Below are 16,282 nucleotides of genomic sequence, written 5' to 3' on the forward strand. Positions count from 1 at the left end.
TATAAGTGAGTCGTGTCTTTATACAAAGCTGTGGCAAGGATTCCTACTAAATTCTGCAGCAAATCTTAAGATGATGTCCGTACCTACCAGTAGGATGATCTCTGATATGGAAATAGTCTTAAAATGAGGCCCTTGAGAAGACCCTTTTTCCTTCTTAAGGCCCAATAGCGTAGTTCGTTTCATACGATACGGACTATGCTATTGGCTGGCTTAGAGGGTCTCACGTGCCATTCCCGTTAGAAGCGCTCATTGTTAAAGCAATATGATATCTAATATTGCATTTATGATTTAAATACAAAATTAAATACTTAATTATTTTATAAATATAAATATAATTCAATATAAATTACGTAATTAACAGGTTCAATAATGAATTCGAATGGTAGCATTTGTCCCGCCATCTACCGGAGGAATATTTAATGATTTCATTTCAATTTTTAAAGTTTTATTTAAAAAGTACAAATTTAAATGTTAGAATGACAAATAAATTTAAACAATTAAACACTGTTAACTTTTATAATTTTCTTATAATTATGAATAAGTTTATATAATACACGAGTGTGGGAAATATTTAATAAAAATAATGTAAGTAGTTATATAATTAAGAATTCCATTATACAGTTTAAATAAAGAAAATTTATTTAAAAATAATTGAAAAAGAAAAAAAAATTCGCAGTCGACAGGATTCGAACCTGTGCGGGAAGATCCCAACGGATTTCTAGTCCGTCGCCTTAACCACTCGGCCACGACTGCACGTTCACCAACTTTTCATTTACATCTCTTTAAACTTAAATTTATTTATTTAAAATTTCTTTTTTTAAATTTTATATAAAGTACATTTAATCATTTATTATTGGTGCTATTTTTGGCGTGAAGTGAAAAAACAAGAAATTCGTCACTTAATTTCGCGACAGTAGATGGCGCTAAATGGTTTTATTACTTACCGATGAGAACAATTTTTTAAAATTATTATTTTAACATAAACGTACTTTTCTTTAATAATTCTTGTTTATTACATTACGTTAAATTTGAATAATTTTCTAACAAAATTAATACAATTTGGAAATAGAAAAATTAATTTCGCAATTTATTGAAATGAATATAATTTCTGTTGTAATCACTGGCGTTACTGACGTAGTTAGTGACGTAACCGAAACAATTATTAATTAATTGAAGCAGGCAAACACTGAGTTAATGAAATAAAAAAATATGCAAAATTCGTAGTCGACAGGATTCGAACCTGTGCGGGAAGATCCCAACGGATTTCTAGTCCGTCGCCTTAACCACTCGGCCACGACTACACTTTACACAATAGCCTTTTCTCAAATACATTTCAATTCAAAGTTGTAAGGTTCAATCGTCCCTTACAGTCACTCAAAATGCCAGCGTAAACAGGCATTTGGAGTGACTGTATGTATATTGTGAACCATTTATTCTGTATTTTAATATTACAGCACAGAACCAACACCTGTAGAGATATAATCACGCTTATTTAGCTGCTATTTATAGCGAAGAACATTGGAATATAATGGAATTAAGTACGTTAATATGAAAAACTTCACGTACTTTCTTGTACTTTTACTGTAAATACGCCTAATTTTTTTCTTGCCATATTCTTTGTATTTTGTCGCGCATTCTTTATGCTAGATTACAGCCTTTAAACTGTTTTTCGTCGATTAATTAAACAAGTGTTTTCAGTCTCAGATTTTAGTCCAATAATATAAAAGAAACTAATAAACAATATTTGTCCACTGACCCAAGCAACTTCGGGTGCGTTCTTTTATTCCTCCCCGTAACTCCGCGTGAGAGCGACATCTGTTTAAAAATTCCTGTGAAACGCGTTCCTAAATTCCGGTGGGAGTGCGCGTCGTCGAACGGCAAAAACGGCCGTTTGTAGCAGTAGTTTACGGTGGAAAGCAAAACGGCATTTTCCATGGCTCAGATAGTTTCGTTTCGGGTCCATTATGTGGTTTTATGAATGAAAATTTAGAAGTTCTGAAAGTGCACGCAGTGATGTAAGTGTCTTTTCGAAGTTTTTTCGAATGGTAGCCCGGCATTCTAATTTTTTTCGTGGCTATTTCGAATGCTCTTTCAACAAATAATCCATTTTATGGTTAAATTTTACTTACTTACTTACTTAAATGGAGCAGTCCATCCTTCCTGACAGTTCGTCAGGAGGTTGGTACTCCAACTTTATTCACGACCTTGCTTCGCATCTTGCTTGCAAGGGTTTAAATACATACATGCGGACGTAGCCGCTATATTATTATCCCGACATTGTTATCTAATTTATAATTTATTTGTATCCGGTTAAATTTTACTATTAGGACCCTTCTTTTACCTTTAAAAGCTCATATTTTAGAATTATAGATTCCTCCATCACGATACTATCGATAGTGCGGGCGCCGCCATCTTTCTTTCTTTCACCGTCGTTCCTAAATGCCTACAAACAGCAGCGCACTCCCGTAGTAGCGGCGACGCGGAACGACCGCTATTAATTAAAGAACGCACCCTTCGTCGTATGTTGACCAAAATCCCATTCCTTGTTTTCGAGACCAACTTAACCCCGAGTACAACCAGCGTACATTGTGAGAACGCTGATCCGACATTGAATCATAGAGTTTAAAGTTCCTTTCGTGATGTACGATGCCTTTTTTTTTATAGCTTGTGCCCCCTTTTTCATAGTTTGCGGGCGCCGCTGGACCTGGCTATTCTTCCGTGATAACCGGCATTTCGTAGCACATTGCCCACAATTTCTGAGCTAACTTTTTAAATGCATGTTGAATGTATTTCTGTTGCAATATTAGAAGTACTGGTTTTTGGATTTTTCATTATTCTGCGCACTGTTTTCCTTTCTTATCTGGAAGTCAATATCTTTGACAATGTACAGTACATCTGACGGAGAAAGTTTCTTTATGATTCTACACACTGGAATGAGGTATATCAATGATTTTACTAATTTAATGAAGAGATTGACCCTCATCTCGTAATTATATCAAGCGCCTCACAGATAGAGGTATTTCAAGCTTTTGCCATTATTTCACGTGTTAAAGACATGTTGCAACTTGCTTTGTACAAAATCGCTGATTTGAAATCACTGATCTTTAGCTATTGTGGCCAACCTGGCAACACTTACCGTGCCCCTAGATTTTTGCCCTTTGTCTCCCGGTCAGCCATTCTGACCACGTGCATGGTACTGCTGGCATTCTCTGTACTAGAGCTCCAAATAAATTTGTTTTACCCGCTAAAGTCTGTGGTTATTTCATCTAGAACCCCAAACTATCATTTTTGGAAACAAAAATATGTAAATTTCTTGGTTGTATATACAACTCTTTTGATCGCATTTTCTTCCATTCGATGGAGTCATCGATACCATTCGTTAATGAAGACTAGTGCCTCTATAAAGAAAACTACAAAAATATTATGGTAGAATATTAAATTAATCGCTTCAACCATCCGGCTGGCGAATATACATGCTTATACTGTATATAAGTATGTATATATATGTGTGCCTATATCTGGTATGTATTCCTAAGCCGAAATTTGTTGTCTGTCTGATACTGGTGAGTGGCTAAATATTAATTGTTCAGGAACATAGTGTGAACCAGCCTTCAGCTTTTTCTCATTTATTGTGGATGCTAGTTTACGCTATGTCTAATGAAAAGTGAGCTAAAATAGAAAAGGGTAAACTCCTTGCATTATGAGCTTCACGATAAATCCAATCTTACTTTTGAAAAAAGTAAAGCATATTTATAGACGTATCAACACACATTATAAATACTGATTTTTTGCAATATCTCAGTTCCATTACACCTATGTAAATATCATGCCGATTGTCCGTAAATTTAAAAGATATTTATAGAACTTATATTAAAAATAATATTGATATAAAGTACAAGGGCTTCGCACTGTTTTAAACAAACGCAAGGGTTTCGCCCTGGTATGACTACAGCATTTATTTTAAGACAATTCACTGTTTTTAACTTTCCTCCCTGTGAGCACTAGAGAATCTTTTTACTCATACGGTCAGTGCCGTAACTAGCCATTTCTGTGTCCTGTGCAAGAATTAGCATTTAGGCCCCTTAATTTGGGAAAATAAAACAAAATACAGTAGAGCATCGATTATCCGACTTAATTGGGGACTGGGGTTGGTCGGATAACCGAAAAGTATGAAAAAATACATTATTAGTATAGTGTATTAAGCCTGGTTTAAATACTAGCCTCCCTTTCATGGTCGAGCCAGTGCTGCCAACTAAAACATGCAAAAATTTAAAAATAATAATATTGAAGTAGCCAAGACATAACCAAATATTGTAGCGCCACATCACTAGCGAACATTTGAATTTACTGACTAGAACGCGGTCGGTTAACCGATAAGTCGGTTAATCGGGGGTTGGATAACGATGCTCTACTGTACCTGTACATGCATTTTGGGCCCCCTTCCAAGTGGGCCCTGTGCGGATGCACCTGCCTAGTTACGGCACTGCATAGGGTAATATGGTGGGTTCGCTTTAACTTGAAATAGAACGGTGGTTCTTGATCTTGAGCTCACGGCGCACTCAAAAATCGTTAAGTTGCAACACGCAGTGGTGATATTCGAAATATTTAACAAGGGGTTCGCTAGCAGAAAATTTTTCCTTGACAATCACCGACAAACGAAATGGAAGTTTTGGCTAGAAATAAATACAATACCTTTTCTTGCAACCATATATCTAACAATCAGTGGCGTATTTAGAACGTAACGAGCCATGGGAGAAGGCCAGGTAACAATAGTATTTTAGGGCTGTCGACCTTTTTTTTTTTTCAAGGCAGAGAAATTCTTTACCGCAATATGGCGCTTCTAGAAATAGGCACATGTCATCATCTCTCGAGATACATTATACTTTTTCTTTCGCTGTCCATAGCCCGACACGTGTTCCACAGCCATCTTGTCTCGCGCGCGTGGCATTCTGGGATCTCTCTTATGACTGGATCTACTTTCAAGAACACTCTTGAATCGATCGCGACTAAACCTTGATTGAAACGGTCGAGAGAGATCGCACCAAGACATACTCCCTGACCTTGCTCACAATCTAGATTGAAATGCTCGGTGCAAACAGGGTATAAGGCCCTAGTTTAGTAGTATTACAGAGTATAATACGCATATTTTAATATATTAAAAAAACCCACTGAGAAATGTTCCGTGTGTTTAACAAGGTTCGGGAAACTGAAAATTTTAACAACGGGTTCGGCCGAACCTGTGCGAACCCGCCGAATATCACCACTGGCAACACGCTATTGAAAACTACAGGACCGGCGAACAAATCAATCGCGAAGGTACTGTGCTTTTACTTGCAAGTCAGAGTATTCAAATTTGTTCGTGTTTCTATCATGTCGACCAGATGACCGCAGCGACTTAGCTTCGCTTGCTGCTCTGGGGGCTAGATTGAGACCGGGCTACGACTGCCTGTATTTTTTGAGCGCTGGCAATCTCTGGAATTTCAACTGAGGATGAGGCGTCTGCTCACTCAAAATTCTGAGTTGTGTGAGGTGGATCAGAGTGGGTAGGGTACCTTATTCCCGTTACCGGTCAATACGGAGACAATGGATCTTTCGGACGTCATTGCTGAATGATTTCACCACATACACAATCTAACGATTTTAAATACAGTGGGTGATCGGTTAACGAACGCTTTCGCGAAAGATTTTTATGTTCAGACAACGAACAACTCACAGAAAAAACACAAGAAGCGACGTAAAATAATGAATACCGATTGGTTTTCCTCGTCTTCGGGCAAGAATTCGAAACTTATCGAAGCGCGGGAGACATCGACATCGACGCTCAACCCGGTATATACTGATAGGATAGTATTACTCCGAACTTTGAGAGTCTCCCTTGTAATTCCAGCCTTTTATTTTTCTGACAGATACAATTCTTTTATAGTATTCGCGGGACTGTCGGGCGGGCACTCGTTAAGTATTGCGTGGGTTTTTATTTTCGAAAAGTGAGAGTATAATAGCAAAGGTATAGAGCAGGTATGGGCAAATGCGGCTCTTGCTGAAAGTTCTATCCTTCCCATACTATCCGCCACGACAGTACAGAACTGCGGCTCCCATGCATTTTGCAAAACCTACATTTCGACTCCCACTGAACTCTTGCTTGCCCACCTCTGGTATAGAGCGTGCAGATAATGTCTGACGTTGCTGGACACGGCCAGATTTAACATTCAGAGGCCCGTGGGCACAAATACGGTCGGGGGCCCCCCTTTAAGAGTAGGCAAATTTGATGATTTAGAAAATTTACACAAAATACTGTACTTTCAACTAGATTTCAACTAGGAGGTTGTAAATTTCACTTAAAAATAAGGTTATTGTAAACATACATATATTTTATTGTGTAAAACTAATTATTTTAATTTAATAGAAAAATACCTATATAAAATTTTTCTTTATGAAATTTTTTTTTATAGGTTTTTTTTTCCCTGGGTTTGGTTTTCTCTGCCTGTGGCCCTCATAATTAGGCCACATTAGGCTGTCACGGTAATAGAAAAAAAAATTATGTTTAAACATAGTTTTGTGGGGTCCCTGGGCACCGACCCCAAATGTCCTTATGTAAATCCGGCCCTGTTGCTGGGCAGTATGGCTTGAACAGGTCTACAGTAGGCCGCAGTTCAATCTTATTTAAGAAAGATACAGTATAATCAAGATGATTCAAGCAGCTAAAAAAGTAACAAAAATCACATCTGAGAAATAAAGAACATTGAAGAGCTCATAGAGGAACCTGAAATGGATCTGACGACAGAAGAACGCCAAGAACTCTTGAATGAACACAAAGAGACTTGGCGAGATGTTTTCTTCTGAAAAAGAGGATTAATGCCAATATCTGCCATTAATCATCTTTTAAAGAAGTGGGAAGATGTCAGAATGGTCTTAGAATGGCATCCAAACCAGGTTGAGGTTATTAGGCTTGGGGAATCTCTACAATTACAATGCTATTAATTACTTCTGAAAAATCCTGAAGGAGAGAGAAAAGCAATCGACATTAAAAAGATTCTTTAATCCCCACAAATGGAAAAAACATGAATAATAAAAATGCAACTGTGTGTGAATGTATTTTTATTATTACATATAAATAAACATAGTAAGGAAGTATATATATATTTTTTATTTATTTTGGGGGCCTCCAGAATGAGTTAATCAAATTCCCATAAAAACCTATGGTAAATCGATAATCGGTTAACGAACAAAGTCTTGGAAGGGATTATGTTCGTTAACTGACCACCCACTGTACAATGTATATAGGTGATTTTCGTTTATTATCCCTACCTTCCAACAAAATTATACGCATTTTATCATATTGCAAATTTTTGTAATTTTATTTTGAATAGAGTAAAAATCCATATCCACAATCCTGTGACGGTCGGATGGCCGAGCAGTCAAAGTGAGCTACCGCTTTCAGGGACCCGAATCTGAACGGGTCGAAAAATCCCTAGAACTTTTTCAGGAGTAAGCCATCCAGATATTTCGGACACCGTCCTTTACCACTCGGCCTCCCCATTGTGGGTTTGGCCAGGCCCACAATGGGCTTGCTAAAAGAGGCCCTCTTAGCGCCCACAGAAAGGAATTAAAAGAGTTGCTTAACTTTCCCATCAATCTATACTATCCAGAACCTATAACCGGTGCATAACACATATATACTATATATATAGTGCGGTTGAGCTATCACATCGCTCTTCCTCAGGTCAACTGGTTCCCTGGACGGAGTGTACATTGTTTAGTGGAATCAGGTGTCTTTCTGGCAAAGCCTTCCTATTCCTGCCATGCACGGTTGTAGGGGGTTGGCATCCAAAAGGGATTGCCAGGCCTGAGACAGTGTCATCTCCTCCTTCCGGTTGATGCACATGGCTGCCCGGCTGGTGTTCTCAGATGGCTAGAGGCAACGGCCATCTACAACACCAGCCGGGCAGCCATGTGTGTCAACTGGAAGGAGATGACGACTCTGTCTCAGGCCTGACAATCCCTTTTGGATGCCAACCCCCCATCCAGTACACAACCACGCATGACAGGAAGGACCCACTTCACCAGAAAGACACCTGATCCCACTAAACAACGTACACTCCGTCCAGAGAACCAGTTGACCTGAGGAAGAGCAAAGTGATAGCTCGAAAACGTTTGTCAACCTCACTATATATAGAGTATATACGTGTTACGCACCGGTTATAGGTTCTGGTTAGTATATATTTCACCCCGGTGCTGAAATCAGAGGAATTTTCTGGTTATTGTAAGGTTTCCCATCAATATTTGATGGCACCATCTATGCCACTAATACACAAACACATCTATAAAAGAGGTCTTTAAAATTTTTGACTATTCACCATACTTCCTGTTATATATAACAGAGGCGGGGAGATATTAAGTACAGTACATGTATTTTTAATCTTTACATACACGTATATAAATCAACACAAATAAATTCGTTAAAGAGGGCACGTCTGGGAAGAGTGTGCATATTTTATTTTTTAAATAATATTACATTTGATATCAAACTTTTAAAAAAAACTCTGCTCTTTGGGTACTAAGAGGACCTTTCTAGCAAACCCATTGAGAACTTGGGTAATGACAATGAGTCCGCTAGTAGGAGGTGACTAGGCCTGACATATCCAAACAGATCACCCCAAAACATTCGTGGGGTTTCTTGACCCATCCGGGGTTCCCAAAGCGACACACTAATAGCTGGGTCATCCAACTGTCAATATACTCATATATTCAATAGTATCAAATATTAAAATGTGGGTTATACAACGCCTAGACAAAAAATTAGAATATTCACCTAACTGAAAGTTTAGTGTACATTTTCTTATGAACACAGAGTACGAAACTTTTTTTGACCCTACATAAACAATGTCTATGTATATTTATTATACCCATTAATCAGACAAATTAAATCAAACATTTTTTTGTTACAAATGTAAATGAAATGACGAAAAATAGAACAACAGTTTGACCATGACAAAAAATTAGAATATTAGCAAAACAAACACCCATAAAAAGCTATATTGTAATGTAAATTTCCATATCGCTGAGCAAAGAAGTATAACAGTACATGAAGCGTAAGCGCAACATCAGTGACAGAACTAAAGATATCATAGCCTTTTACAAAGTAGGAAAAACATGAATAAATTGCAAATTATGTATAATGCTCACAGCCAACAGTCTTTAGAGTACTAAAACAACAAAACCGTGTTCAAGTTTTAACTAATAAATGCCAGAAATGTGGACGTAAATGAGCAATGACTGCGAGGGATGAGAGAAACTTGAGAAAGATTGTTGTGCGAAACTGCTTTAAGAGCGTTAAACACTCGCATTTACAATGAAGAGCAATTGGAGTGAACGTTAGTAGCCGAACCACATGCTGAAGGCTGCATGACTTGCACTTTAACTTCCGTGTTCCCAAGACAAAGCCATCTCTAATAAAAACGCGACAAGCAAGGTTAAATGGTGCAGAGAGGGGCTCATGTGAAACAAGACAACTGGATACAATGTTCTCTTTTGTGACAAATCCCTATTTTCTCTCTCCTGTAGTGACCAAGGTCCACATGTATGGAGAACAACCAAAGAGGCCTTCGAAAAGGATTGTATGAAGAGATCCGTGAAGTTCGCATCATCTATCATGATCTAGGATGCATCAATGCTAACGGCTTAGGACAACTGTGCATATTTCGGGAACATGTCAATGCACAAACGTATCAAGACATCTTAGAGACATTTATAATTTTCCTTTCCTTTTTTTTCTTTTTTTTTTTTTTATCTTTTTTTTTCTTCTTATTTTTCTTTTTCTTTTTTCTCTTCTCTCTCATTTTTCTTCTTTTTTCTTTTTTTTCTTTCTTTTCTTTTTTTTTTCTTCTTTTCTTTTTCGCTTTTTTCTTTTCTTTCCTTCTTTTCTTTTTTTTCTTTTTTCTTTTCTTTTTTTTTTTTCTTTTTCTCTTCTCTTTTTTTTTTTTTCTTTTGTTCTTCGTTTTTTTTCTTCTTTTTCTTCTTCTTTTTTTTTTCTTTCTCTTCTTCTTTTTCCTTTTCTTTTTCCCTTCCTTCTTTTCTCTCTTTCTTTTTTTTCCTTTCTTTCTCTTATTTTTCTTCTCTTGTTTCTCTTCTTCTTCCTTTCTTTTTTTCTTTTTTTTTTTCTCTTCTCTCCTCTCCTTTTTCTCTTTTTCTTTCCTTTTTCTTCTTTTTTTTTTTTTTTTTCTTTTTTTTCTTTTTTTCTTCTTTCTTTTTTCTTCTCTTCTTTTTCTTTTTTTTTTCTTCCTCTTTTCTTTCTCCTCATCCTGTCACTCTTCTCCTCTTCTTCTTGTTTTTCTCTTTTTTTCTTTTTTCTTCTCTTTATTTCTATTCATTTTTTTTTTCTCTGAGGAACATGCCGAATGGTCATGCACAAACGTATCAAGACATCTTAGAGACATTTATAATACCACTGGCAGAGAATTTAATTGAGAAAACATTTCTATTTCAACAAGACGGAACATCCTGTCTTACTGCAAAGTCAACGATGCATTGATTATAAGAATGACAGATTGCACTCCTGCCTTGCCCAAGCAATTCCCCAGACTTAAACCCATTGAAATTTTGTGGGGAGTCATGAAACGACAATCTCAATAAATGGCAATCAATTCAAAAGAGGAACTAGTGACGTATACATTCGACACATTTGGAACTGCATCACCAGAAACGAATGCAAAGCATTAATCTGCACCATGCCCAACAGATTGCGAGCACTGATTATAGCAAAAGGCGACGCACCAAAATATTAAGTTTATTTTGTTGTATTTCCTATATTTAACCCACATTTCGATAATATTGTAATCTTTTGTCTAGGAGTTGTAATATCTAAATCTTTGGGATATATAAAAAGCATTTAACTCCCTGTGATGGTTATATAAAACATATGTGATTTAATGTACAGTATGCAGCTTATGGAAGTTTTTATACTTCTTAGTTTCAGTTTTTCATAGTTTAAGCATAATGTTTTATCAATTATAGAAGAAATGAATAATATTACACATTAAACTTATTTAATCTACACACATTTTGATTATTAGTATCATTTTAAAATTATTTAGCAACTTTTATTTGCAAAAAGTAAATAAACATGTAATCTTCTGTGGATTTGAATATGTCCTAACAATACAAAATTTTACAAGTTTAATTTTGCTGTCATAAATTTTGAAAATATATTTTTTCTTTCAACCTGAATACAATTTATTCTCAGTATATTATACTGAGTGTGAATAGTTACAAAATGCAAGATGCAACACCTTCCAACTACAGTAATAAACGGTCACCCATCTTTCATTTAATGATGTAATTGCTCAATAACTGTAATAGGGGAAAAAAGTGAAATCTACTCCGCACGCGGCGCTAGTATCGACGAGGTTGTAAACAGACTAAGCGATACGTTGTCGGTTCTAAAGTACGATTTGTTAATTCTTTAAACAAAAATCCAATAATTATTTTAAGACTGGGTAATGGCTGATGGAGGTTTTAACATTCAGGAATAACTAATTACTAAAGATGTTGTGGTAAATATACCCACTTTTATGAGAGGAAAAGCACAGCTGAGCAGCAGTTTGTCATCTCGAGACAGAAAAATATCTAGTAAAAGAATACATATTGAACGTATTATAGGAATGGCTCGTACTGTACATATAAAATTTTGAAGCAACACATGCATCCGACAGTAACCAAACTTGGCAGTGAAATTATATTTATATGTTTTATGTTATGCAATTTTAGACCATGCATTGTTGGCAGAGATTCTTAATTTGTTTCACTGTTAGTCTAGCTCTCTATTAATACCGTATATAAATTTTTTTCCATTCTAGACCCTAGCCTAATTTAAGTTTTCCATCTATAGTATTTTTAAATTTTTGTCTGTTTATAAATTCTAAGATTAAGAATGTATACTATCATACACAGTAAGGTCTTCATTGTGGAACTTCAATTCAAAGTAATATAGTGGTTTTAAAATTTGTACTATAGTTGAATAAATACTTGTAAGCTAATAAAAGAATTTTAATCTTTAAAACAAAATCTCTTTTTATTATTTAAAAAAATTCACACTATACACCATCTAGAAAAATTTTACATAAACTCAAATTGTAAAATAACAATTAGCTCAATTATTTTATAAACTTAATGTTTATAAAACATTTTTTTTAAAAAGAACTGGCTTAATATGCTCATGGAAAAACATAATTAGTGTTTCAATCATGTCTGCAATGAATTTATTATCTCTTGGAATGATACAAACTTTGAAGTCACTTTTTGTGTAAATAAACAGATGAGCAACTTGTCTATTTGTCACTGCTAATTGTCCTTGGATTTGATGAAAATAATCATGATTCCGTTTTAAAGTAATTTTGTCATCAGTACATTCCAAATATGGTATCTTTAGCACATTCACAGGAAGTTTAAAACTGGAGTAAGGACATTTAACTTCTAATATTTTATCATCATCCACTAGCCCATCTGGACTTGCAGCTAAGAATGAATATTTTGAATGAAGAAACATGCCACATTCTTTCACAGGAGTATTTACAAAAGATTATGTTTCAATTGCTTTTTTTTTTCATACCTTAAGCCGTGAGAAATTGCCTTACTTTTTATTGGCCTACTTGACAGTAATGAGCCACACAATTTTAGTCTGTTTGTTAATTTTAATTTACAAACTTTTCCAAAGTTTGAAGATGTCAAATGCAACAAATGTTCCTTCTTCCAAACTGCACTTTTTCATTGTAATCTGGTCTCTTTTTCCAAATGTTTTATGTACTCCCTACTTGCTTCAGTTACATGTAAAGCACTTAAACACATTTCAGACATTGTGCTTTTGCAATCATGATCTGACTCTAAAGCCCTCATGTTTGCTGGTTGCCTTAATTACAATATCGGTATTGCACAACCACTTTGCATGTTCATTGCCAAATTAATAACAAAGTTTGTATAATCAGGGATTGTACTACCAGATGGTCTGGGGTCAAATTTTATGTCTTCCAATCATTTTCTTTTCATTCCTTTCTTCTTAAATAAATGAAATGGAAGCTCACTAGCCTTAACTGGGGAACCTTTATGTTGGCAGGTAGGCTGATGGAATGTTTGTAGAACCTGTGTGCATGTTTTGTGACACTTATATGTGCCTGTTCTTCCATATTCTTCTATTGCCAATAGTGTTACACATACATGTTTGCAATACGCTTTAGGCCCTTTACCTGCTGTACATTCACATATTACATTTTCTATAACCCCATCATCTGTAATTACTAAATCTGTGTAAATCTGTTCCCCTTGGTTAATTCAGATTTTACATTACCTTTAAAATATAAAAAATGTTTCTCTTTTGTTCCTCTTATTATTAATAAGAATTCATTAAAATACATCTGCACAGCAGACAGTGGCATTCTTTGATCTGACATCTGCATGTAGGCATCAATTGTCTCTATAGTCAAAACTGGTATTTGTAAACTTGGAGAGAGATCCTTATATTCAGATGAATCAGGAAGTTTGAGTTCAGGAGAGCTATCACAGGATATAGAAAAATTATGAGTTTTCTGATTCCTCTCATATGCCAGTAACCTGAAAATTATTGTAAACAAGTTTAATAACTAGTTAACATATGATCACCAATATTTTATTTAGTTTTTTCTGTCTCATTGACAGGAAAGGCAAAAATTATTATTATATATTATATTCTTACCTTAATATATTACATATAATATAAAAATAAACAGTATAAGGTAACTGAACAGTATTGACAAGCACCTAAATATGGCATATATATAGTGTATGCCAGATTTAGTAAAAGAAAATGGGCAAAAATTCACTTGTACAAAAAGTTTATTGGTGAAGAAATTAGTCTTATTGCATTAAATTATTGAAACAAGATGACTTGTGACCAATAAAAAAGACATTTTGATTATATTTATTTTAAATACTCCGAATATTGTTTTCTCTTGGTAAAAGATTAAGATATGTATCTCTTATATTGTCTTAGAACTTCATAGAAAGTAGTTTTGTTTGTGTTGATTGTTGTTCTAAATTACAGTGATAACCTATTGGTACAGTTAACATTTCAGATACTGGTATAAATTGGTTATAATATGTCAGGCTCAGTACATGACCATATTCCAAAGGAAAAAAAAATTTATTTTAATTAAAGTTTTGACCTTATGTATTGGTTAGACAAATGTGAAAGGAATCAATGACTACTTTACTGATCTTTAAATGTTTTTATCGACGAAAAATGTGCATTTTGTGAAATCTTATCCTTAAAACTTTCATCTACTGGTAAGTTACCTTATCATGTAATAGTTATAAGGACTTGAAATTATAAATGTAATAATTAACGATAAAAATGTAGATGTAGATTATTTTAACTTACCTTTCTATTAAATCGGCTTTTCTACCAGCTAACTTGGCATTGTACTTTTTTAATTCTTCCTTTAATTGTACCGTTGTTAACCTTCCTAAAAAATATTTTCGTTCTTCCATTATTGTAAAGTAAGCTATCCTTCGAACAGAACAGCTTGTTTACAACCGTATCGATATGTGCGACACCTATGTCACGTGATCACTTTTTTCCCCTATTGTTTTTCATAATTTAAATCTTGTAAAGACTAATTACACTAAACACCTGTTCTATGAATTAACATGCAATCTGTTATCTGTCTAAATTTAAATAAAAAATAACCTTGGATGACGAATACAGTCAAGAGATTTACGTTCTAATCTCCTAAATTTTTTCCCCGTGAAAAACACTCAAAGTTTCGCGTATATTTTTCGGGCATTTTAAAGTAGAAACTGTTAAACTTTACAAGGTTTAGTATTGCAAATAAATAAACACGCGAGTTTCGTATAAATACATTTATTGTTAATATATAATCAAATAACATATTGTAAATCATAGTAAAACAAAAATGTAAATAACAATTTTCATATAATAATAATAATTGTTTTCTCTACAATATATTAAACATAATTAAAATGCTAAATCTGTAAAAAATTTAAGTTCAATTAATATAAATGAACACGGATACACTGTTAGGAAAACTGGAAGTGTTCAGTATCCATCATGATCTTTCATCACTATATTAATTAAGCATATGCCAAATATTACAAATAGACTTCTCTCGTACGAGACCTCTTGTCCCCAAAAGTATTTACTACTGTCGACTTTACATCAACTTAAAATAAGGTAAAGATACATAGTAAAACTACACCTTTAGTGTATTTTAATTAAATATGGAAGAAATCATAAATGAATATATTACAGATTATATCAGATTATCACTTCATATTTTAAGATTCACAAGGATTTAATTTGTTTTCAATATATCTGATCCAGAGATATACTTTTAATAATTCACATTAAAACTGTAATCAAATACTACCACTAATTGTAAATAACTTATTAAAAAAGGCTAGCTATTTTTATAAACAGTTTGCGAATTATAAAATGAAGAAGAGTGCATAAAGCTGATAACGGTATATTTTTGTGGATCTATTAAGTGTTTAAAGTGGAAAAAGGGAGCGTTACTAAAATTAAACAGAAAACAAATTCATTAAATCTGCGCAAACCGTCTCACCTGCAACGACACAAGTTTTCTCGAGTAATTACATTTTAACGCTCGAGACACGAATAAAGTTACGAGTATTAAATTTTAAAGATAACAAAATAATTAAAAATTGCATTTATTTCTTTTACAAAGACGTTCCTTAAAATTTATACAAAAACATTATCAGGAATAAGATTTTTCAAAGAATGTCGTAGCATAAAACGACCACTAAATTGCTTCTTCATGCATAATATTAATAATTTTACTTTCTCCATTTTATAATTATCAACATATTGCACTGTTAATGTTACTTTTAAATAAAACAATTATACTTATTATTAGTTTAAAACAAAGTATAGTAAGCTATAACTATACTTCGTTTTAAAATTATTCTATAATGAACAAGCTATAGTTCATTATAGAATAATTTTAAATCGGTAATGCTCGTCGTACACTGTAACATTTAAATGAAAATATTATATATTATAATTTATACAGTAATGTTTCAAATTTTTATTATATAAGTATACGATACAATGAAAAGTATAGATCCGAAGAAGAAATATTCTCATACTATTGAAATCTCGTACCATACAATATATTGAAAGAATCGCGTATTATTCTTTAACGAAAATTATAATTTGTACTTCTACGACACGCAACCGGCAGTCAAAAATCTTATTCAACCGATGTAATATAGATTT

At 34.1% G+C, this 16,282-nt stretch overlaps 2 non-coding genes across 2 annotated transcripts; both read right to left on the reverse strand.

Annotated features, from left to right (window-relative positions):
- Nucleotides 1-671: 671 nt before the first annotated feature.
- TRNAS-AGA (transfer RNA serine (anticodon AGA)) lies at nucleotides 672-753 on the reverse strand. The gene has a single exon. It is a non-coding gene; the product is annotated as a tRNA-Ser (tRNA).
- Nucleotides 754-1,219: 466 nt separating this feature from the next.
- TRNAS-AGA (transfer RNA serine (anticodon AGA)) lies at nucleotides 1,220-1,301 on the reverse strand. Its single transcript has one exon. It is a non-coding gene; the product is annotated as a tRNA-Ser (tRNA).
- Nucleotides 1,302-16,282: the final 14,981 nt, after the last annotated feature.

Source organism: Centruroides vittatus, unplaced genomic scaffold (genome assembly GCF_030686945.1).
Source record: "Centruroides vittatus isolate TY-2023 unplaced genomic scaffold, ASM3068694v2 scaffold_149, whole genome shotgun sequence".
Lineage (NCBI taxonomy): Eukaryota > Metazoa > Arthropoda > Arachnida > Scorpiones > Buthidae > Centruroides > Centruroides vittatus.